This window comes from Cebus imitator, unplaced genomic scaffold, assembly GCF_001604975.1.
Source record: "Cebus imitator isolate Cc_AM_T3 unplaced genomic scaffold, Cebus_imitator-1.0 Scaffold46, whole genome shotgun sequence".
NCBI lineage: Eukaryota > Metazoa > Chordata > Mammalia > Primates > Cebidae > Cebus > Cebus imitator.
The window spans coordinates 7,191,422-7,217,745 of NW_016107361.1; positions in this window are offsets into that span (position 1 = coordinate 7,191,422).

Genomic DNA, 26,324 nt, shown 5'->3' on the forward strand with positions numbered 1-26,324 from the left:
GAAGGGAGAATATAAAATGGAATGGGAACAAGAGTAATTTGTTCTGGCATTCAAACTGCATTTCAGGAAATATTACAATTTGTTTTGTAAGCACAGTCCAGCTTTACTTAACATGCATGCAAATTTATAGACTATGTTCAGGCAGTAATTTAAGGTGGTGAAGTGCATCCTGAACTGAGTCACAGAATATAAATACAGCCTTCTCAGCTTGGTATTAAGTAGATTATGTTCCTAAGTCCCTTTCATTTTTAGAAGCTGAAGGGGAGGGGGGAGAGAAGGACATTGAGAATTTTGTGGAATTTAATAATAAACCTATTAAAATGTTGAACTTAAAATGTTTTTGATCAATTGCCTTATTTGGACTATATCTTGTTTTTTAAAATCAATTTAATAAGTTTCTTTTAATGTTATGTTCTAGACACTATACTTAGATTTTTTCAAAACAGAATAATATAGCGCTCTTAGGAAATTTATAAACTAGTAGAAAGGAATGATTGCTAATGTTAGAACAAAGCAAATGTCATAGAAAAATATCAAGTACAGTATTGCATGTTCTTAAATGAGCTGTGATAAAGAGAACCTTTGAGGGGACTCATATTCATGAATAATGAAATATGACTTCTGAAATATTTCTGAAATGAATAACATATGGTTGTTATGGTTTGAATGGTTGACCCCTCCAAAACTTATGTTGAAGTTTTGTTGCAAATGTGGAGGTTCTAGGCTGTGAGGTCTCTGGGAGGTAATAAGACCTGGGTTCTACCCTCATGGGTGAAATAAATGCCTCAAAAAGGGTGAATTTGGCCCTCATTTCTCTTTTCCCTTCTGCCTTCTCCCATTTGTTTATACATTTATATTGCCCTGACCAGATGCTGTTGCCTTGATCCTGGACTTCCAAGCCAACAGAACTGGGAGAAAATAGGTTTCTGTTTATTAAAAATTACCCAGTCTCAGGTATCCTGTTGCAACAGCAAAAAACAGACGAAGACAATGATCAAATAAAAAGCATACTAAGTATGGACGTTTGAAAGATTCATAAAACATCAGTCAAAAATGCTTTACTTGTTAATGTGTGAACTTGTACATGGGTAAATTATGTTTTGAATATTTGGAATATGCATTTAAAATACTGCTTATTCTTTCTTCATATAAATAATTATTAAAAGTAATTTATTTACCAAACAGATTTCAAAATTTTTGTTGACAATATTTGATTACTGACCTTATAGACTATAGCATCTGGAATTAAGACTAAAGATTAGGAGAATGAAATCTAACAATTCTCCAAGGACTATTATATAACATGTTTGTAAGATCAAATATTACATTATAATATTACATATATCATAAGATCAAATATTACATTAATATATTCTTGCTCAGGAGCACTCTTATAAAATAACAAATTTGTTTCTCCTGTGAGGCAGTTTGACAAACAGATTTGATGACTAAACTCATAAAATGATTAGTGTCCAAAACGTAAGGCTTTTAAAACCCCAATATATTTATAAAAATGATTTATCATTACATTTGTTACTAAAAGTAATGCATAAACATAGACATTCTGGATGCTGATTAATTATACATCTCAACTTTAATTACATGTCCTAATTATGCAATTTAATGTATAATACTTGTGCCAATTAAATAATTAGAATATGTGACTGAAACTATTGCTATATAGTAAAAGATCCTAATCTATTTTAGATAGAAATGAAAAAAAAAAACACATAATTATCCACACTTCTCTTAAATAAGGAAAATGAAAATGGTATATTAAAGGCATATTAAATAATATATTATAAATAAGGGTAATATTTGCCTAGGGAACTATCTGTATCCAGTGTCTGGATATTCTCTTAAAAACACAAAAATTAACTATATATTCAATCACATGCAACACAGAAATTTTGCACTATAATATTAGTAAAGATAATCAGCTGCATTGTTGTACTTGCTTCTTTGAGCATATACAATCAAGACTGTGAGAGAGAAAAATACTAATGTCAACATGGAATATAGTGGAAACACAAAGCTAAGAAACCTAACATTTCTGTAGGCCACTAAGTTTGTCAGATACCAATGTACATGCATGTTCAATGTACATGCATGTTCTCAATAATTAAATCCCTGTAATATATGGGTACCTTAATTTTCATAGAACACTGACGAAGTATATTAAAGGAGGCTCCTGAAAGGCAGTCTTAAAATAGGTAGGAAGCCATTATTGACTACTGTTTAAGTTATTAGGTGAATGCCTGTGCAGAACTTTATAATGGACAGATTAGGATGATGTGTTGATTAATAGTGAGTGTCAACTTGATTTTATAGAAGGATACACAGTATTAATCCCAGGTGTGTCTGTGGGGGTGTTGCCTAAGGAGATTAACATTTGAGTCAGTGGGCTGAGAAAGGCAGACCCATACTTAATCTATCTGGGTACCACCTAATCAGCTGCCAGTCTGGCCAGAATAAAATAGCAGGCAGAAAAACATGAAAAGACTAGACTGGCTTAGCCTCCCAGCTTACATATTTCTCTTGTGCCGGGTGCTTCTTGCCCTTGAACATTGGACTCCACGTTCTTCAGCTTTGGGACTTGGACTAGCTTCCCAGCTCCTCAGCTTGCAGATGGCCTATTGTAGGACCTTGTGATCATGTGAGTTATACTCTTTAATAAACTCCCATATACATATCTATATCTATAAATATGGATCTATATGGGAGAAAGACTATCTCTATAGATAGATAGAGAGAGAGAGAGAGAGAGAATCAATCAATCTATCTATCTGTCTATCTATCTATCTATCTATCTATCTATCTATCTATCATCTATCTATTAGTTCTGTTTCTCTAGAGAACCCTGACAGATTTTGGTACCGGGCATGGGGCCAAATGCAGCAACTTATCCTTCACCTTAGAGGGAATATCTCAACAGGCCCCACACCACTGGATCCCTAGAAATTTTATGAGAAACAAGATCCCTGAATTTTGGTAGGATTCATTTCCCATCCTGTGGCATGCAAATGTCTCATCAATAAGTCCAGTGTGTTTGCAAACTTCTTGCTCGCTGGACCCAATCAACATAATAAGATCAATGTAATGGACCAGTGTGATATCTTGTGGAAGTAAAAAGCAATCGAGATCTCACTGAATGAGATTATGACATAAAGTTGGAGAGTTGATATACTCCTGTGGTAGAATGGTAAAGACGTATTGTTGGCCTTGCCAGCTGAAGACAAATAGCTTCTGGTAGGCCTTAAGGGCAGGAATGGAGGAAAAGGAATTTGCCAAGTCAATGGCTGCATACCAGGTACCAGGAGATGTGTTAATTTGCATAAGTGATAAAACCACATCTGGTAGAGCAGCCACAATTGGAGTCACTTCTTGGTTAAGCTTATGATAATCCACTGTCATTCTCCAAGATCCATTTGTCTTCTGCACAGTCCAAATAAGAGAGTTGAATGGGGATGTGGTGTGAATTGCCACCCTTGCATTTTTCAAATCCTTGATGGTGGCACTAATCTCTGCAATGCCTCCAGAGATGCAACATTGTTTTGATTTCCTATTTTTCTAAGTAGAGGAAGCTCTAATGGCTTCCACTTGGCCTTTCCTACCATGATAGCCCTCACCCTACCAGTCAGGGAACCAATGTGGGGGTTATGCCAGCTGCTAAGTATGTTTGTGACAATTATGCCTTCTGCCATTGAGAAAATGACCACAGGATGAGCCCGGTGACCCTGGACACACTGGAAGTTAGACCTGAGCTAAAACTCCATTAATTACTGGACCTCCATAAACCCCTACTTTAACTGGAGGACCACAATTAAGTTTTGGGGACCCTAGAATCAATGTCAGCTCAGAGCCAGTTTTCAGCAGTACTAGAAATGTCTAATCATTTCCCTTTCTCCATTGCATAGTTACCCTGGTAAAAGGCCAGAGGTATCCTGGGGGAAGGATGGGAGAAAAACTAACAGCATAAACTGTTGGTATAGTGGGATCCTTCCTCAAGGGACCCAGCATCACCTTCATTCCAGGGGTTCTGGGTCCATAAACTGGCTCCAGACTGGAAACTGATTGAGGGGCTATGATTCTCTGTTTTTATAATTCCAATTAATGTTTTGTCATGGAAGTTTTCTGCTTATATAAATTAAATAGAAATGCAGTAGGCTTCTAGGAACACCATGATTAATTACCCAATTCCAGAGCTCTGTACAAATCAGACTTCTGATTGCTGCTTTGCCTCTGTGTACATTACCGTAGCTATGCCCACCTTGGTTTTGATGGTTGAGTGCTGACACGTGGCCCCTGTTACGTCAGGATCCAATTATTCCCATTGTATTTACATTTTGTAGTTGAGTGACTGTGGTTCCTACTGTTAGATCTGACATACAGAGAAGAGCAATTACAAGGCTCTTCAAAAATGTAGGTGCTGCCCTCACAAATCTATTTTGCAAGGCATTTGTCATAGGTATATCTTCTGGACACTCCCAGCCAAGATGAGTAAGTATAAAGTGACTCCACCATTCCAATGTCCTTAAGCCTTTGGATGCCTTCCTCTACATTAAACCAAGGGAGAGCAGGCATTGCCAGCTTGCTCACAGTGGGCTACTTTTTAATCCATATCTCAGCTAACCAAGAAAATAAACTATTATAACAAATTTTAACTCCCCAAGCTGCAATATTAAATGCAGAATTCCTATATAGTCAGTTCAAATCAATAAATTCAGTCTGATCCAACTCTATGTTCCTTCCACAATTATCGCACACCCTTAATTTTCATTTTCATGCCTGTTCTCCAGATTTCTGCTTATATAAATTAGAAAAATCAAGCAGTTTTTTTTTTTAGTATAGTGTACCTCCACATGGGCCACACTCTCAACCTCACCTCGAGGGCCCTGCCAGATCTTTAGTTATAGGTCCAGAAGCAAACAGAGGTGTAGGGGTTGGCTCCTGAGAAGAATCAACATTATCTTGCCTGGCAACTGTCTCAGGGGAGGCCATCACTATTGCCCAGGCGGCACAGAGTTTATCTCCTCAGACAAAGGTGGAAAGGCTAATGGCAGTGTGGGTTCTGGAAGGATGTTGCCACTTCTGGGAGTGGGGGAGCTGTTCCTTCTGGCACAAAGGGTTCATCAGAGTTTACAAATTCAGTGTTCCCAGCTTCATCAGGGTCCTCCCACACATGCCCATTCCAAGTTTCAGGGTCACATTCTTTTCAAATAGCTGGCTTCACTTTAACAGTAGATACCTAGTGAGGCTGTGCATGTTCCTTTCATTGCAGGTCAACCACTTGCAAGTCAGCCACTTGCATGATAAGTGCTTGTGTCTGATTTTCCATAATTTCAATCCTTTCTCTACAAGAGATAAGACTCTCACTCAGGGCAATCTTAGCAGATTTGAGGCTCAGTATCTGCTTCTGAAGCTGGGAGGTAGAATCCCTGAATTCATTTTCTTGCATCACGTTTGTCCAGGGAACTTAGGAGCAACCTACCAACTTCTTTATGTTCCTTGGTTCTCCACTTATAGTCAAAGATATTATGTATAGAGTTACTAAACTCCTTCCCTCTCACAAGCAGTGAATCAGGACTGTCAAAATGCACTTATTTTGCATAACTCTGCAAACAATTCATGCCAAGCACTATTAGGATTCTTCTTACTATTAGAAGTAGAATGCTTAGCATTTTTTGGTCACTCCACCAGGAGAAAGAGCCACAATCTGCTAAGGTGCTTGCTGAAGGCAAAGGGAATATAGAATGGGTAGTAGAAGAAAGTAGTCATCAATACCAGCTATGACCATGTGAATAGCTTCAGAAATGAGGACTATAATTGACATGCGTATTTCCTTCTTCTTTTGTTAAAAACATGTTTGTACATGTATACACTTGTACTAACATCCTCATTTTATTTCCTTTTTTCCTTAACATGTGACATAAGATTTATAGACTTCATATCAGTATTTAAGTATTGTTAACTTTATGTAATAACATTCGGGTTGGGGATTGATATGTTTCCAGTTGTACAAAGGATAGTTGTATTATGTTAGGCACAATTATGATATTTTTGTCTTTTTTAAAGATTATGTATAATCTCAGGAGATGTATATGAATTCAAGTTGACAAGGGGTGGACTTCTGATGGTTAATATTGAGTGTCAACTTGACTGGATTGGGGAATGCAAAGTATTGTTCATGGGTGTGTCTATGAGGGTGTTGCCAAAGGAGATTAATGCTTGAGTCAGTGGGTTGGGAAAGGCAGATCCACCTTTAATCTGCGTAGGCAACATCTAATCAGTTGTCAGTACAATAAGAATATAAAAGCAGGCAGAAGAACATAAAAAGACTAGACTGGCTTAGCCTCCCAGCCTACATCTTTCAACTATGCTGGATGTTTCCTGTCCTGGAACACCAGACTCCAAGTTCTTCAGCTTTGGAACTCAGAATGACTTCCTTGCTCCTAAGCTTGCAGATGATCTATTGTGGGACCTCATGATTGTGTAAGTTAATATTCCTTAATAAATTCCCATATATCTATATCTATCTCCTATTAATTCTGTTCCAAATAAAAATTGACTCATCAACTGACCTTAAAATGGGGAGGCTATCCTGTATGACTGATGTAGGGCTAGGGTAATCATAAGGCTCTTTGTAAGTGGATGACCAAAACAGAAGGGAGAGAATCAGAGAGATGGCAGCAGGGAGAGGACTTAGTCTGACGTTTTCTGGCTTTCAGGTTTGGGAAATGGCACAATAAGCCAAAGAATACAGAGAATCTCTAGCAGCTGGGAAGATAAAAAAAAAAAAACAGGCTTTCCTCTAGAGCATCCACAATAGGAATGTACCTCTTATAATTTTATCCCAATGAAACCAATAAAACCAATAAAACTGTACTGTTCAAACTCACCAAGTTTGTAGTAATTTTTTTACAGCAGCAATAGAAAATAATTATGGGTACATGGGTTTCATTAGTCTCCCAACTTTTGTGTATTTTTTTTTTTCCTGTAGTAAAACTTTTAAAAAAATTAAAGTTCTGAAAGAAAATTTTCCCTTACCAATTTTGGATAAAAGTCTAATTGCCTAACAGCATACAGCTTAATTAAAGGACATAAAACATCTAACTTAAATGATACAAAAGGGTTAGAAAGAGGCTTTTCATCTATAAGCAGATATGCCCTAATGTGATTTAATTATTTGGATAATATGATAGTACTAAAGAATAGAAAAAAAAAGTAGGTAGTGTCTTCATGGCAGATTTATGATGCCACATCTATAATGGCATATGTATCGGACTGTATGATATCACTGTTTTGGAAACAAAATGATGAGATCACCAAAGGATGATCAGTGGAGATGGTGCATGTTTTTTTTAATGCCATATTTGTACTGAACCTTCACTATTAATTTTAGAATGTTGGAAATGAGGCATAGTTAATAAATACTTTGACAAACATCACATTTTAGGTTCATTAAAGTCAAAGGTGATAATGTATTATTTTTTAAACTGTAGTTTACTATTATAATATTGTACTAAATAGAACTATATTCTCATGGATATCTTAATGTGATATAAAGGGAGATTGTGCCTTGTTTGAAGGTTTTGAAATTTTTTTCTCTATCACCTGAAAAACAATAATATATATCCAAAAGGAAAATTTCAACACACACACACACACACACACACACACACACACACACACCACTATTTCACAGTACAAAGAAAACATAGCCTACTTAATAAAATTTTCCCTTTTAATATCATTTTAAGTAGAAATAATTAAAGGTGACATAGAAGTAAATATTTCTAGTTTTTGGACTTTATGTGATGTATCTACAATAGGGTGGCACTATGTGAGAGAGAACAGATAAAAGGGCAAATGCCATTCTTTATTTCATAAAATTTGCAAGGAGTATAATATTTCTTTTATCTTAATAATACCAATTTAGTTATTATGTAAGAGAGAAAAAGATGGAAGGGAAGGAGGTAATATTAAATTTAATCATGAAAAATCGATATGGTGTTAACAATGGTGAAAATAGGTGGATTTTTCATCAATATTGTGGACTTCAGTGAGATCTTGTATTTTCTTTTAAGGTGTAAATCACATAATGGTCAATAATTAGTTTGAGTAGGTAGACAATTATTTCACCTACGAGGTAAAGAACCAACTTGGGTTATCCGCAACAGGACTTTAACAGCATACACACTATGACTATAGCAACAAGTATAAGTGATGATATTGCCATTATTTCTAACATTCTTTGTAATTAAGGTTTAAGGGTGGAGATAAACATGTGAGTAGCTACCTCAGAAGGAATATTTAAAGCTTGCTTTTATGTCTGCACTAATCCTGTCCTGTACTTATCTTTTCCAGGGAATTGCTGGGGAATTGAATTACGTTGCTTCTGAAATTAACCCTGAAGGGCTACACAATTCTTAGGCAACACTAGCTTGCCCCTTATTAGCATAGAAAAAGACATCCATAGAAGGAAACTTGAATTTGCAAATAAAACACTGATGAATGAAGCAATAAAATGGTAAGAAAGGCTACCTCCTTCCATGGGAAACCACTCAGGACTGAGTATGCTGAAGTTTTATGCTAATACAAAATTGGTTCCAGCAAAGTACCCAGTTTTATAACCTAACAAATTGGTGCCAACTTATTTAAGCAGTCTACTACTGGAAAAAAAATAAGAGAAACTGTTCAAGGAACATCTGTTTAGAAGAAAAGTCTGGAATCATTAAAAATGCATTCAACATAAGATAATTAGTAGAATGATATCAGCACTGATGCACTCAGATAGGATTTTAATACAAGTAGCAATAAATAGTGATTGTTGTGGATAAAGCTTGTCCTTCTTGTGCTAGGTAAATGAATATTTTTATTATTTATTATTAAATAGCACAAGCAAGATCAAATTCCCATTAGAAATTCAAAATCAAGAAAAACATTCAATTATGTCATACATGCAGAAAGAGAAGAAATAAAATAAATAGAGAAGAGAGAAATTTAGACCAAACTTGACATTAGTTCCCTACCACTGACTTTCAAAGCAGAATACAGATTTTTGCTTCAAGAAATGCTAGTCTGAATGAGCCTACAGAAAGGAGCATTGGTAAAAATACTGTGAATGTCTAGATAAAGGTGATTATAGTGTCTGCACCCGATTCTTTTTTCTGAATTTGGTCATCTTTCAAGAAAGAAAAAAAAAATAGAAAAATCCCCCACAAAAGTAGTACCTTTATTATAATTGTCTCTGTTAATTTTCAAAATTATGACTTTTTGTGATTAAATTTGAAATGAATTATTTAAAATTATGCTCTTAACTAGTTAATTGCAGAAGACTAGAAAATCTCATTTTATTAAAAGAGGGCAAAGAATGAGAAAGTATTTTTAAAACATATCAATGTGTCAGTATGAGTAATTCAGTTTAGAAAATTCTATATATAGGCTGTATATGGTAGCAGTCAAAATGATTCTAACAAAGTAATCAATGATTTTTCTCAAAAAATATTATAGACATACGTATAAATGGGTTGTCATCTTCAATTTCATAATTGCCTGCATATAATAAAATACTATTTTATTTTGATATCTACAATGCAGTATTTCTTTGGCAAAAGTTTTTTTTTTTGGCATCAGGGCTACCTTCATGTCTAAAAGAAAGAAACAAACTGCTTCTTCAGTGTTGATTCAAGAGGGAAAGGAAAAAGATCCTCTCTTACTTGCCTTTTAAAGCACAGAAAAATTAGAAAAATATTCGACAAAGTAAAAACTTGTTAACTTCTTGATGAATTATATTGAGTAGTCAGTTGAGGGGTAACGTTCTTTTGCCCAAACAAGATAGCTTTATATTAAAATAAAATAACTGATTTTCCTGTGTTCATTGAAAAAAAGACTACAGCTGTGTAAGGAGTACCTAATGCATAATGACTACAGTAGTGTAAGGAGCGCAATGCATAAACATAGAAACAGTTGTTAAATCAGACTTGTATTTATCATCTACTTTTTTCTATATTTCTCTCTTCATTGATATATTTATATATCATTTTGCCTGTATAGAAAAGATCACTGTCCTTATAATAATGTGTATAAACCCATTTGTACACTGCACTTTCAGTTAATGATGCATGTTATACACTTCAGCATACTGTTTTCCCCTATATGTTTCATTTTTTGCTATTTTTTAGTCTGTATATACCAGACATATAACAATAAGGACTAAGATCTTCTAAGTTTTCATAAACTATACCAGGTAACTTTTTTTAATGTATATATATATGATTATTACTTTAATAAGAATTCTTTGAGCACAGCACAATGGTTCACTCCTGTAATCCCAGAACTTTGGGAGGCCAAGGCAGTCAGATCACCTGAGACTGGGAGTTCGAGATTAGCCTAACCAACACGGAGAAACCCCATCTCTACTAAAAATGCAAAAAAAATCAGTTGGGTGTGGTGGTGCATGCCTGTAATCCCAGCTACTTGGTAGGCTGAGGTAAAAGAATCACTTGAACTCGGGAGGCAGAGGTTGTGGTGAGCTGAGATCCTGCCATTGTACTCCACCCTGGGCAACAAGAGGAAAACTCCATCTCAAAATAATAATAATAATTCACAGACAATAATTTTTTCTATGAATAGTAATTATTTGAAATTTTCTTAAATCTTAAAATTCTTGACAGTGTATCATTAAAAAATTTTAAGTATGTTAAGCCTTTTAAAAGCATGTAGTTAACATTCTTTTGAAGTTCTCTCCAATTATACCTTGACCAGATTTGTAGAGGAGGAATGGGTTTGGAGGAAGATACAAGTAAGTATCTTCTAAAAATTTACTTATTTTGGAAGTAAGTAAATATTCAAATAAGCCATCAAAATGGAGATGCCTCAGAAGGGAAGTTCATATTAGAGATATAAATATTGATGTCCTTAGCATATTGTTCATAACTGAAGTTATTAGGCAAATTATATTACCTAAGTGGAGAGATTAGCCTAAGAGAAAAGATAATTGAGGGTAAAGCTGTAAGGAATTCTATCTTATATGGCCATTTATGCTCAAGTACACGAGGAAGAGTCTATAAGGAGACACAGAAGGAAGAACCATAGTTATAGGAGGACAATCAGGAAATTGAAGTATCACAGACATTAAGAAGAAACAAATGGTAAGCCTAGCAGCCAATATTTACTCAAATTGTAGAAGTCATTATATAACACTGAGGGACTGTGTTAGAGGAAGTTCCAGGGTTGGCTAGGAGCTTTGTTCCCAGTGCCAGGATTTTCCTGCCTCTGGCTCCTAAAGGCAGATTCTCAGTGACTCAGGGTTTTAAAACAGTAACCAATCCAGTAAAGGATTCAAAGATCCAGAGAAAGTTTGAGAAAACCTCTCTCATTGGATGAGAACTAGAAAGGGGAAGCAATAACTCAGGGGTATAAGCGCCAGCCACTTAAATCTGCAGCAGCACCCCCTCCAAGTCCCTTTCCGTGGCATGGAAGCTGTCCTTTCACTCTGCCTAATAAACCACATTACTGAACAGTCTTTGGGTCCATGAGTTCTCTTTGAGCTGTAACACTCACCACAACACCTAGGCTCCCTTCCCCAATCATTGAGGTTAAAGGGGCCAAGAACCTGAGTTCCAGAAAATCCAGCTGCATCTAATCCAGTTACATCTGTTGGCCAGCCAGTCAGGAGCTACTTCAAACTTCAGCATGGTGAGTGACTCTGGACCCCTTTCACTTGCTGATCTGTCCTTCTTTTTCTAAATTTGTTCAGGAGGCAAATTACTGGGCACCTGTCAGACAGTTAAAAGTGACAAGGGCAGCTGCCAGACTAAAGACACAGGTGTCAGGCTTTCTGGGAAAGGACTCTCTAACAACCTCCAGCTCTCTGGAACTGGGAGTGCTGGTTTGCCTGGAACCAGTTCTCTCTCTTTCCAATCTCTCTTTCTCTGGCCCAAGCTGAGGGTTGGTTAAGGGTGATGAGCAATGGTCCCAAACTCCCAGTTTGATCTGGTTGAGGTTACAGCCTTGTTTAGAGTCTCTAAGAGACAACCACCCATGCGAGCAGTGCTCAGCCTCTCAGACCCTGACCTCCTGGGTCCAGGCATCCATGAGAAAAACTTCTTCCAGGCTCCTTCCTCTAAAATATTTCCTATACCTGATACCATTACCCTTCTTGCTAGGACCCTGGGGTTCTTGGGGTGGTAGTCAAGGGACCTTTGCCCATGGTGCCTCCAGGCCTATAACTATGAGGACCACCTACAGTATAAATACACAGGACTGGTTCCCTTTATCTGCTGTACTAGGCTAAGTCCTAACAGAGCCAGGGTCTATCAGTGGGTACTGGAGGCTATGGGACACCTTATTTCCCACTCCCCCACAATTTCCCAAGCAAACCAAATGGAGCCAGGACCCTACAGCCTATCATTTGTCATGTTTGGGATCAGCCCTCCATATGGCAGAACTTTTCCATCTAGGGCACCATAGTTAGACCTGGTCCGAGACTTAAATAGTTAATTACAGGGCCCACAGCAATAGGGCATACGCCTATGATGGAAAGTGGAAGAAAAGGCTTTTATCCACAGGATATCGTCCCAGCCTTGACCCTGCGGCCAGCCATTACCTTCTTTAAGATTGTTATGTTTAGAGACCCTTCTCAAGGAATTTGTCCTTCTGGGGCAGTTTTATGTTCCTGCCTATGTTAATTGGACCCTTGCTAGGGAATATAATTGGTGACCATCACCTAAGCTTCACTGGCCTAGTTCTTCAAGGACATGCCAGTACAGGGCCACTAAACCCAGCAGTCCCCATGTCCTTTAAGGTGGCCAAAAAAAGATATTAGACTGTGAAGACATGCCCATTACACCAGTAAGCATGACTAAACCCAGCAAATGGGGAAGGCTCATGAAATGATCACATATCTAGGGTGAAGGAAAATTACAAAGTGCTGTACTGCTGAGGGATGCCCCAGGGTTGGCAATTACCACACATAACCCAAGATGCATGAATCCCTGTGTTCAATTTCAGATGGGTGCTACTTTTCCCAAGGCAAAGTCACCCTTAAAGTGTATCCTGGATAACTGGGACCAAGTTGACCCACAATCTTTGAAGAAGCAGCAGTGGCTTATCTCATTCTGCAGCACGGCCTGGCCACAATACCCTCTTCAGAGTGGAGAATCCTGGCCACCTGAGGGAGGTATACATTATAAAACTCTTCTACAATTAGACATTTTCTGTAGGAGGGAAGGTAAATGGAGTGATGTCCCCTATGTGCAAGCTTTCTTTTCTCTATGGAATAATCCTCAAATATGTAAAGCTTGTAACTTATGTCCTACTGGCCGCTCACTGGGACTCTAGGGAGTCCAGGGTATGGGGTTAGTCCCAGTGAGCGGTCAGTAGGACATAAGTTACTGGCTTATGTCCTACTGGCCTATTTGGCTGCTCCCTCCACCAATGCCGATGCTGACAGGCTCTCCCCAGCTCCTATGACCTAAAAGGAATCAGGGAAAACTAAAATGACCAAGGCACCACAAGCTACTAGGATGCCCCAACTCTGCCCTTTACAGACTGTAGGAGGGGAATTTGGCAAAATCAAAGTACATGCTCCTTTTTCACTTTCTGACTTAAAGCAAATCAAGGCAGACTTAGGACAATTTTCAGATGACCTGGATAAGTATACAGATGTTCTGCAGGGCCTGGGCCAATCCTTTGAATTAGCTTAGAAATATATCATGTTGCTGCTTAGTCAGACCTTAACAAGTAATGAGAGTACCTTAGTGAAGTGAATGACAAAATGACATCAGAGGACAGGGAAAGATTCCTTATAGGTCAACAGGCCATCCCTATTATGAACCCTCACTGGAATCCTCAGATCATAGGGACTAGAATCATAGGCCCCTATTGACCTGCATACCTGAGGGATTAAGATGGATCAGGAAGAAAACCATGAACCATGCAATGTTATCCACCATAACTAAGGAAAAGAAAGAAAACCCAACAGCCTTCCTTGAGTAGTTATGGGAGGCCTTAAGAAAATATACTTCCCTGTCACCAGACTCCATCAAGGGTCAGCTAATACTAAAATAAATTTATCATGCAATCAGCAGCAGACAGAAGAAAGCTCCAAAAGCTGGCCCTGGGGCCAGAACAAAGTTTAGAATCATTACCAAATCTAGCAACCTCAATGTTTTATAATAGAGATCAGGAGGAACAGGCTGAAAGGGACGGGAGGGACAAGAAAAAGGCTGCAGCCCTAGTCATGGCCCTCTGGCAGATGAACCTAAGAGGCTTGGAAAGGGGAAAGACATGAGTAAGCCACCAGTCTGGCAAAGCTTGCTACCACTGTGGCCTACCAGGACATTTTAAGAAAGATTCTGCCAAGAGGAATGGACCACCACCTTGTCCTTGCCCACTGTGACAACGGGATCACTGGAAGGCACATTGTCCCAGGGTGCAAAGGTTACCAGGGCCTGAGGTGGCCAACCAGATGACCCAACAGCAGGACTGAGCGTGTCCAGGGCAAGTGCCTGCATAAGCCATCACCCTCATTGAGCACCAGGTAAAGCTAACCACAGAGGACCAGGAAGCCAATCTTCTCCTGAACACTGGCATGGCCTTCTCAGTTTTGCTCTCCTGTTGTAGACTGTTATCCTCCAAATCGGTAACTATCCGAAAAGTCCTAGGGTAAGCAGTCTCCTAATATTTTGCCCAGCCCCTAAGTTATAACTGGAGAGCTGTGTTCTTCTCCCATGCCTTTCTCATCATGCCCAAAAGTCCCACTCCCTTACTAGGGCGGGACCTGTTAGCCAGGGCAGAAACCATTATCTATATAAATGTCCGGTGAAAGATCCCTCTCTGCTGCCCATTATTTGAAAAAGGGATTAATCCCGAGGTTTGGGCAGTGGCGGGCCAATTTGGACAGGCAAAGAATGCCTGCCCAATTCAAAGAAAGCTAAAGGATCTCACCTCTTTTCCTTACCAAAGACAGTACCCTTTGAGACTGGAGGCCAGAAAGGGGCTGCAGGATATTGTAAAAATTGTAGAAACTCAGGGTCTAGTGAGTTCCTGTAACAGCACTTGTAATACTCCAATTTTAGGAGTATAAAAGCCTAATGGACAATGGAGGCTGGTGCAAGATCTCAGGTTTATCAATAAAGCTATGATCCCTTTATACTCAGCTGTACCCAACCCACACACCTTGCTCTCTCAAATATCAGGAGACGCACAATGGTTTACAGTCCTGGACCTTAGGGATGCTTTTTTCTGTGTTCCATTACATCCTCACTCCCAGTTTCTCTTTGCCTTTGAAGACCCTTCAGACCACACTTCTCAGGTCACCTGCATAGTATTACCCCAGGGCTTTCATGATAGTCCTCACCTGTTTGGCCAAGCTTTAGCTCAGGATCTTAGTCATTCTTCATATCCAGGTACCCTGGTCCTCCAATACGTGGATGCCTTCCTTTTAATTGCTAACTCAGAAACCCAGTGTCAGCAGGCCACCCAGGACCTCCTAAATTTTCTGTGGCTATGTTTCCTAATCAAAAGCCCAACTTTGTAAGCAACAGGTAAAATACCTAGGACTTGTCTTGTCCAAATGCATTTGGGCCCTTACGAATGTCTTCAACCCATAGCCTTCCCTTGTCCAAAAACCTTAAAACAGATGCAGGGATTTGTAGGAATTACCAGTTTCTGCTGATTGTGGATTCCCAGTTTGGTGAGATAGCCAAACCCTTATACACTCTGATTAAGGAAACCCAAAAAGCTAATACCCATCTGACAAATGGGACCCTATGGCTGAGGCAGCCTTTTAGACCCTGAAGCAGGCATTATCTGAGGCTCCAGCTCTAAGCCTTCCTACAGGAAATGACTTTTCCTACTATGTTACAGAATAGCCAGGAGTGGTGCTGGGGTTTCTCACCCACACTAAGGGAACCATGCCACAACCACTGGTATATCTAATAAGGAAATTGATGCAATAGCAAAAGGCTGGCCACACTGCTAGCAGGTAGCAGCTGGAGTGGCTATATTGGTCTCAGAAGCCATTAAAATAGTACAGGGAAAAGATCTAACCGTATGTACTTCACACAATGTAGCTGGAATTCTGGCCTCTAAAGGAAGCTTATGGCTGTCTGACAACCGCTTACTCAAATATCAGACCTTCATGCTCTAAGGGCCCATACTTTAGCTGTGCACATGTGCACCCCTCAATCCAGCTACCTTTCTTCCCAAAGGAGGGGCGGACAGAGAACATGACTGTCAGCAGGTTATAGCCCATAATTACGTGGCCCAAGAAGATCTCTCAGAAATTCCTCTAGCTGATACTGATCTTAACTTATACACTGACAGAAGTTCATTTGTGGAAAATGGAGTTTGGAAGGCAAGATATGCAGCAGTCGGTGATCAGTGCTCAAAAGTAATCCCCTTCCTCCAGGAACTATTGCCCAACTGGCAGAACTAGTAGCCCTCACTCAAGCTTTAAAATTAGGGAAAGGAAAGAGAATAAACATACACACAGATTCCAAATGTGCTTACCTGGTTCTCCACGCTCATGCTGCCATATGGAAGGAAAGAGAGTTCTTAACCTCGGCAGGAACTCCCATTAAATATCATAAGGAAATTTTAGATTTATTACAAGCTGTCCAACAACACAAAGAGTTAGCAGTCTTACACTGCTGAGGTCACCAGAAAGGAGATGAAAAGGAAGCAGAGGGTAATCACAGAGCTAACCTAGAGGGAAAAAGAGGCAGCTAAACAAGGTTTTATAGATTGTATAAAAGTTAGTATGTGTAGATACCTACACAAACTGGGTAGAGGCTTTTCCCTGTAGGACAGAAAAAGCCCAAGGGGTAATAAAAGTTCTGATTAATGAAGTAATCCCTAGATTCAGACTCCCTTGTTGTCTTCAAAATGATAAGTGATAAGGGAAAAGCCTCTCTAGGGGACTAGACCCAAACATTCATCAGAAGTGATAAAATGGGCAATCTCCCAGACACATTATTTCCTTCCTTCAGGATGGCTAGCTACTGAGGAAGGAAAAGTACTCCCACCTGCTACCAGCTGGTGGAAAATACTTAAAACCCTACATCAAACATTCCATATGGGTATAAAAAATACACATCAAATGGCCAAGTCTATATTTGTAGAGAAAGGTCTCTTCAAAACTAACCAACAAATAGTCAAAGGATGTGAAATGTTCCAGAAAAACAATCCTCTGGTACATCACAAAGTTCCTCCTGGAACAGCAAACTGGTCATCACCCAGGTGAGGATGGGCACACGGACTTTACCGATATGCCTAGGTCCCATGGATATTAACATCTGTTGGTATGTGTAGACACCTACACAAACTAGCTTTTCCCTGTAGGACAGAAAATGCCCAAGAGGTAATACAAGTTCTGATTAATGAAGTAATCCCTAGATTCAGACTCCCTCGCTGTCTTCACAGTGCTAACAGCCCCGCTGTCAGAGATGCAGTAACTCAAATAATTTCCAAAGCATTAGGAATACAATATCATCTCCACTGTGCTTGGAGGCCTCAGTCCTCAGGAAAAGTGGGAAAAATGAATGAAACTCTTAGGAGACACTTTTTAAAAACTGGCACAGGAAACCCACCTCTGGTGGCTCACTCTGTTACCAATAGCGCTCTTAAGGGCTTGAAACTCTCCTCAAAAATAGGACTCAGTCCCTATAAGATGCTATATGGACCACCCTTTCTTTCCAATGATCTCTTATTAGATAAATAAACAGCAGACCTAATAAAAGATATAACCTCCTTGGCTAAGTACCAACAGGCACTTAAGACCTTACCTGAAGGACACCCTAGGGAAAAAGGGAGTGATTCTGCCCTGGAGACTTACTACTTGTCAAATCTCTACCCTCTGACTCTCCCTCTCTAGGTCCATCTTGGGAAGGACAATTTTCAGTTATTCTGTCTATCCCAATGGCAGTTAAGGTGGTGGGAAATGACTTGTGGATCCATCACACTCGGCTGAAACCTTGGATTCCTCCTCAAGAAGACCAGGGCCCTCTTCTTCACCATCTGAGGTTCCAGGAAGCTACCCTTCATACACCTGCAAGCCATTAGAGGATTTGTGGTTGCTCTTCCAATGAAACCCTCAGGAACTTAACTAACTCTTAAGTCTAACTTACGTTCTAGCATTGACAGGAATATAATTCTTAACTTTACTATTTGCAACCGAACTCTATGTGGTCACCCAAAAGACTTGGCTCACATTTCATAGACTCTCCATATCTGTGGCTTTCTGCCTAATTATATCTCTAATAGCTCTTCTCCTCTCCCTCTGATATTATCACTCTCTTACTATGACTTCTCTTGTGGCCCTCATTATTTTATTATCCTCTTTGCTGCCTGTTCCCTGCTTCACTCCCATCCTACCTGCAAATACACCCAAAAGAATTACAACTAATATTGGACAGGGAATAAGTTCGCTTTCTTGTTGGTCTTGGGGATCAGATCTACAGGCCTCCTTTACATCCTATACTTATATGCACAAAAATTGCTATATATCTGCTTTCCTGTGCACATACAACTCACACACACATTGGACAGGAACAATAACTGGGCCTAATTGTCCAGCTGCCAAGGGAACCACGGCCTGCTGGACATATTTTACGCATGTCAGCACTTCAAATGGGGGCAGAGTTCAAGATTAGGCACAGAAACGGTATCTCCAAAAAGTAATCTCCAGCTTAGGCAAACCATGAAGTACCCCCAGCCCCTACAAAGGCCTGGACCTTTCTAAGCTGCATGAGACCTTAGGCACACAATCCCGTCTGCTTAAGTTATTTACCATCACTCTCACAGGAATGCATGAGGCCTCCTCCGACAACCCAACTCACATTGGATGTGCCTACCACTACACTTCGAATCATATATCCCAGTTCCATTAAATACTTATGTAACACAACTAACCCACCCTCAAATCACACGGGGCTTATAGGTTCCCTGGTCACCAATCTACCAATCCCATCTGCCTCCAACTTCACTTGCGTGAACTTTACTAACAAGTCCAATGCTTCTCTATGCCAAACTGGATTACCTACCTCCAGGCCTCAACTGCCTAGCACCAGCTTTATTCATTGTTTGTGGCTCCTCTGCCTACTGCTATCTAAACAATACCCTGGAAGAAACATGCCTCCTCTTCTTCCTAGTGCCCTCCCCCATGACCATTTACACTAATTCTCAATTGTAGAGCCTTCTTTTGCCCAGGTCACCTCATACTCAAATGCCAATTCTTCCATTCATCATGGGGGCTGGAATAATAGGCAAACTTGGTACAGGTATTAGAGGAATTACTACCTCCATTCAGTTTTATTATAAACAATTCCAGGAATTAAATAATGACATGAAAAAGGTTGCTGATTCTCTCATAACTCTTCAAAAGCAGCTTAACTCTTTAGATGCTATGGCTCTTCAAAATTGAAGGACCCTGGATCTGTTAACAGCAGAGAAAGAGAAACTTGTCTCTTTTTAGGAGAATGTTGTTACTTTGTAAACCAATCAGGTATCATCGTAAACAAGGTTAACGAACTCAGGGACCGAATAGAATCCAGGGCTAAGGACCTCCAAGAAAGAGGATCATGGAGCTTGCTTAACAACTGGCTACCCTGGCTCTCCCCTTTTCTGGGCCCCTTAAAAATCACCCTATTATTGCTTGCCTTTGAGTCTTGCATCTTTAACTTTCTTGCCAAATTTGTTTCTTCGAGAATTGAGGCCATGAAGCTACAAATGGTCCTGCAAATGGAACCCCAAGTGTCCTTGGCTCATTTCTGTCATGGACCACGGGATGGACTTGCAACCCCAGAAGACTACCCTCTGGAGGAAATCTCAATTGCAGGGCCCCTTTCTATGTCCCAGTTCAGCAGGAATTAGTTAGAGCCTTTGTCCCAACAGCAGTTGGACTTTCATGTTCAGAGGGGGCACTGACGGACTGTGTTAGAGGAACTTCCAGGGTCAGCTAGGGGCTTTGTTCCCAGTGGAGGAATTTTCCCACCTCTGGCCTGCTAAAGGCTTTGTTCCGAGTGCCAGGATTTTCCCTTTTCTGAGTCCTAATGGCAGAGGCTCAGTGACTTAGGGTTTTAAAACAGTAACCAATCCAGTAAAGGATTCCAAGATCAACTGATCTGTATGAAAAAATAAATAAATAAATAACCCCTCTCATTGGATGAGAACAAGAAAGGGGAGGGAATAACTCATGGCATAACCATCCACCCAAGCCTGCAGCGGCACCCCTTCCAGGTCCTCTTCCATAGTGTGGAAGCTGTCCTTTTGCTCTGCCTAATAAACCACACTACTGCACACTCTTTTGGACCATGAGTTCTGTGTGAGCTCTAACACCACAATACCAAGGCCCCATTCTTGGAGAGGCCAAGAACCTGAATTCCAGAAAATCTGGTTGCATCTAATCTGGTTACAATATTAGGTTGGTCCCAAAGTAATTGTGGATTTTGCTATTGCTTTCAATGCCTAAAATGCCAACTACTTTGGCACCAACCTAATATCTGGAAAAATGGTATAGTAGAGATGATCGTGAGAGTTGCAATTTAGTGGACAAAACCAGGAAATAACATTCTGAGACAAAGTGATATACAAAAATATATGGTACCATTAAAATTGTCACAGAGCTATACATTCACATAAAAGTTGTTTATGTTTAATAATTTTGAATACAGGAATACAAAGAATGAAAAACATTCATTGGATTTGGTAACATGATGTTGATTGATTATATTTATGAGAACATTTCCAATAAAGTTTGGGAATTAGGTTTATAGGAAGGTGCTGGTATAATTAAACAGAATAAATGGGAGACAAATATATAAAACTTATTCTAAAAACAGGTTTCTCTTCTCTTCTGCGAAGAGAGGAAGAGAATAAAAAAACAGAATCATTTGTTGGTCTTCAGTTCCCGATAAGATAGTAAAAGATGTAGTAAGGATAACAAATAAAGTAATCATTGCAATTGAGATTTGGAATTAATGGAGAGGGAAGTCCTTGTAGATAGCGAGATGATGGACTTGAGAACTGGTTATGCATTCTTGTGGAAAAGGAAATTATAGATGGGTAATTTAGAACTTGGGATACAGATTGCAGGAAAGCGTCAAGCCTGAAGTGAATGTGTGTGTGGAGCGGGTAAGGGTTGGAGTGGATTGCTGGGATAACAGCGGTGGCAGTACTGCAAAAGATTAAAAATGACACCTTGGGCAAATAATAAAAAACTTTAGGCTACTACACTTATTTTTAGTGATAGCAGTATTTTCTGCTAAGCCATTTGCTCTGTGCAAGATTTAGCTTTTCTGAAAACAACAGTGTATAATATTCTATTTTCTCCACAAATCAAAAGAATTGCTCAGAGATAATACCCACTGGGAAGATACACATAAAGCATACAGCAGTTAAAGATTATCTCTGATTCAATATGAGTAGTGGATGTACTTTATTAAATTGAATATTGGACAAGCCCAGAGTTAAAGAATAAACACTTAGTTGGAAATACATTGCTTCTAAAGAAATATTCCTATTTAACTTTAATCTTGATTTGAAAAGTATTATAATCACCAGTAATTATTTTTACAAACCCATATTGTTACCTTTTCAAATGTAAAATCATTCTCATTATGGTTCAAATATTGGGCAATCTTCAGTTCTGTCATCACTACAATTTGACAGCAAAGAGACTACACAGGCAGACATCAAGCTCTTCATTCTATTATTAGACATATCCTAGAATTGTATTATACTGGAAATAAATGTTGTAATTTGTGATTTATTTAAAATCGTATTTCTTCGTAAGTTGACATTAATGATTTTTAAATTAATAAACATTTTACTATTTTATATTAATTTTTCAAAGAAATGTCAGAATATGCAAAAATTATACACATTCATCTTCTACCAACCAGCTTAAGATATAAAGCACCTAAAATATTGAAACTCTTTTAATACACCCTATCTCATTTCTTTCCTTCTTATTCTTCCCTGCACAAATATTTTCATTAAATCTATTATTTTCATAGATTTAAAAATTTTTAAACCACATGTACATAACTATAAACATTTATAATTTTGTATTACAGGTTTTAAAGTTAAATACAATAGTAAAAGAGGTATAAAACAGTTATAATAATTGTTTCAAATAATTTGTTATTTCTGTTAATAGCTTTATTACTTTCATCTTTGTTGATAGCTAAGTTCATATCTTTTATTAATTATTACTATTTCATAATACTATTACATCACATTTCTCTCAAAATTTTTCTGCCATTGGACATTTTAATTTTCTTCCATTTCTTTCAGTCTTGTAAACAATGCTGCTATAATATTCTATACACATCCACTTCAGCCCATAAGGAGATCTTTCTTTTGGGAATATAGGTAGGAAAATAATTGCTATGTTGTGGAAGAAGTACATCTGTCTTTATTAAATGCATCACTTGCTATGTTTTATTTGGGATACTTACATATTATTATTAGATTTTTTTTCTTTTCAATTTTTTTATTGTATTTTAGGTTTTGGGGTACCTGTGAAGAACATGCAAGATTGTTGCATATGTACACACATGGCAGTGTGATATGCTGCCTTCCTCCCCATCACCTATATCTGGCATTTTTTAAAAATGGAATTTTGAATAGCAAAAGTTTTTAAGTTTGTGCAAATATCTTCTCCTAGCTTCCTGATAATTTTTTCTTCTTTGCTATTTATAGAAACATAGAAAGTTACATTTCAAGATAGTCATATTTATCAGTTGTTTTCTCCTTCTTACTTAGGAGCCTGCTTTTTAAAATCTTTCCTAAAACAAGAAATAAAAAACCTATACATGAGCTTTAAATTTTGCTTTATTCAAGCCTTGTATTTACCTGAAACTAAACTAAATAACTTGGTTCTTCATATAGCTAACTAAGCACAATGTATTAAATTGTTCAAACCTTACTCCAAAATCATCTTTGTTACATAGCAAGTATTCATATATTTGTGAGCTAAATTTTAGGCTTTTTATTTTGGTCATTATAATTTTATTTGCCCCTGTGTAATACAACACTCTCCTAATAACTTAAATTCAGTAATATCTTGACATTGATTAAAGTCATAATTATGAACAAGACTCTGAAGCCAAGCAGCCCAGGTTCAAATTTAGTCTCTACCACTGTGTGAAATTGGGCAAACTACCTAACCTCTGTATGCTTCTGCTTCTTCATTTGCAAACTGGGGTTTATATTACCGACATAATTATTGTGAAAATTAAAGAATATTTTAAGCATAAACATTTAGAAATAATGGTGGCAGACAGCAAGTCCTAAGTGTAAACATTATTATTTGTTACATAGCAAATCTCAACTTCTCTAGTTCCAAACATCATTTCTTTTGTATTCCACATATAGTTTACCATGAGTTTTTCAAGTTTCATCAGTCAAACCAGTGGATATTATGAATAAAACTACACTAATTTTATGGATTAATTTGGAGGAAAATATTTATATATAATACTGGATATTGACATCCATGACATAGACAATCTCTCTTTCTCCTCCTTCTTTCTTCTTTTCTTTCTTCTTGGTTTTCTGTAATGTCTTTCCATAAAATATATTGTTCTTCAAAAATATCTTGCAGATGTACTTTAGATATTCATAAAAATTTAAAATTTACACTTCTTTTCTAAATGCTATTTTTCTTCTATCATATTGCTTCTATTTTTGCTTCTGGTTTATTAAACAATAATTTATTTGCATAACTATGATATCATTTGTTACATATTGATCAATGAATTCCAATAATTTGTCTATAAAGTATATTTTTTCTAAAAATATCCATAAATAATGAGAAGTTTTCTTTTCTACAATTTCTTATTATTTTTATTCATTTTTCTTGTTCTTTTGCACTAGTTAGGTCCTCAAATAAAATATTGAATAATAGTAATTAAAACATCCAATCATGTCTTTTCATTCTTGATTTTTTTTTTTGTAAAGCAATAATATTTTATTTTATTTATTTATTTTTTCAGGTAGATCTCCCTCTGTCACCCAGGCTGGAGTGTACTGGCACGATCTAAACTCACTGCAACCTCTGTCTCTTGGGTTCAAGTGATTCTCCTGCCTCAGCCCCTCCTGAGTAGCTGGGATTATAGGCACCCACCACCACGATGGGCTAATTTTTGTATTTTTAGTAGAGAGGTCTCCTGACCTCAGGTGATCCTGCCTCAACCTCACAAAGTAGTGGGATTACAGGCATGAGCCACCACACCCAGCTTAAAGCAGTAAGTATTTTAAACCTAGGTAGGATTACAATTAAGTATAGAAAGGATTCAGAAAATCAAACACATCATATTAGTATTTTTGTGTAAAGGAATCTGTATGTTTAATATCATAAGTCTTCATAGTGTTTAAAAGAATATGATCTATTAGAAAAATATATTAGACATGTAGTACTTATTTAACACATATAATTTAAGTAATTGACTTACATTTATGATTTGAAGTGGAAATATTTCAAACTATATATGTAATATTAGAAATTTAAAAGAATCTAAAATAACACATTTTTAAGATTAATTGATTGGATATATATGAATCCCTTAAGTACTTGAAAAGGATTTTTTTAACAGTCAAAAAAGGTCTGATTTTAAAAGAACACTTTAATCATGTCATGACTGTTTGCTGATGAATTTTTGGAATATATATGCAATTAAATTTGGAAAACTCACATCTATTCCTAGAGTTTGCTAATAGTTTCTTTTGTTTTATAATAATTAAAATCATATGCTGAATTCTCTAGTTACATTATTTTACTTTGAACCACAAATTACTCTATTACTCTTCATGTTTGCTTTTGAAAATATTTTTCCCAGTTATCTTGATATATATTTTTAACTTAATGGAATTTTGATAACAAAATCTGTAAAACAGGTCTGTAAAACAGGTCTTTCATAATTACTGAGTCTTGTTTTAATTTTTAGTATGTGGCCAATTTTATTTATTTATTTGATGTATAATACGCCAATATCTTATTGAATTATGTCTATTTTCTCTTCATATACTTTGAAACTCCATTAGTTACATAATTTTCTTTTGTCTACTTAATTTCAGTCAGTCTTTGACATTATGATTTATGATTATATATAGCAAAGTGCTAGGTTTTTTTTAAATTCTATGATTCCTGCCTTTTAACTAGCAACTGTAAACCATTTACATTTATCACAATTATGAATCATTTTAATGTATTATCAAAACTTTATTTTGGGCTAAGCACTTTTGGGAGGCTGAGGCAGGTCGATCTGTTGAGCTCAGAAGTTTAAGACCAGCCAGGGCAAAATGGAGAATCCCTCTCTCTACAAAAATACTAAAAATTAGCTGGGTGTGGTGGCACACTTCTGTGGTCCCATCTACTTGGGAGTCTGAGGTGGAAGGATCCCTTGAGCCAGAGTGGGAGGCTGCAGTGATCTGAGATGGTGCCATGTACTCCAGCCCGGGAAACAAGCTGAGATCCTGTTTCCAACCGAAAAAAGGAAAAAATGAAACAACTTCATTTGGTAGCATTCTGTGACCTTGTTATTGTTCTTAATATCCTTTAGCCTTCTTTGGTTTTAATGATTTTGTATTCTTTTTTCTCTCCTCTAATGGTATTTAAACTATGTGTTCAATTTTTAAAAATTGTAGGTATTTATGCTTAACACACACACACACACACACATACACACACACACACGTATATGCCTGTGTGTTTATGTGTCTATCTATGCATCTAAAATCACCAGTAGTTCCATTATTCCATTATTCTCAAAAAGTATGGGAGGCCCTGGAACACTGGAATTTCTTTTTCTTCTTTCCTTTCTCTTCTTTCCTCCTTCCCTCCCTCCCTTCCTTCCTTTTTTTTCTCTCTCTCTCTTTTTCTTTCTTTCTTTGAGATGGACTCTCATGCTGCTGCCTAGGCTGGAGTGCAGTGTCAGGATCTTGGCTGACTGCCACCTATGCCTCCAGGGTTCAAGTGCTTCTCCTGCCTCAGTCTCCAGAGTAGCAGGGATTACAAATGTGCACCATCATACCTAGCTGATTTTTGTAATTTTAGTAGAGACAAGGTTTTGCCATGTTGGCCAGCCTGGTCTCAAACTCCTAACCTCAAATGATCCATCTGCCTTGGCCTTCCAAAGTGCCAAGATCACAGGCATGAGCCACCACACTGAACCTGAATGTTGGAATTTTTAAGAACTCTTTCTTTCTTACATGTTTTCTCTAATATTTTACTTATCACATACCAACATGTTTGTATACTGTTTGCATTTTATTTCATATTTTAGATGAATTTCATATTTACCAATTTTTTTTTT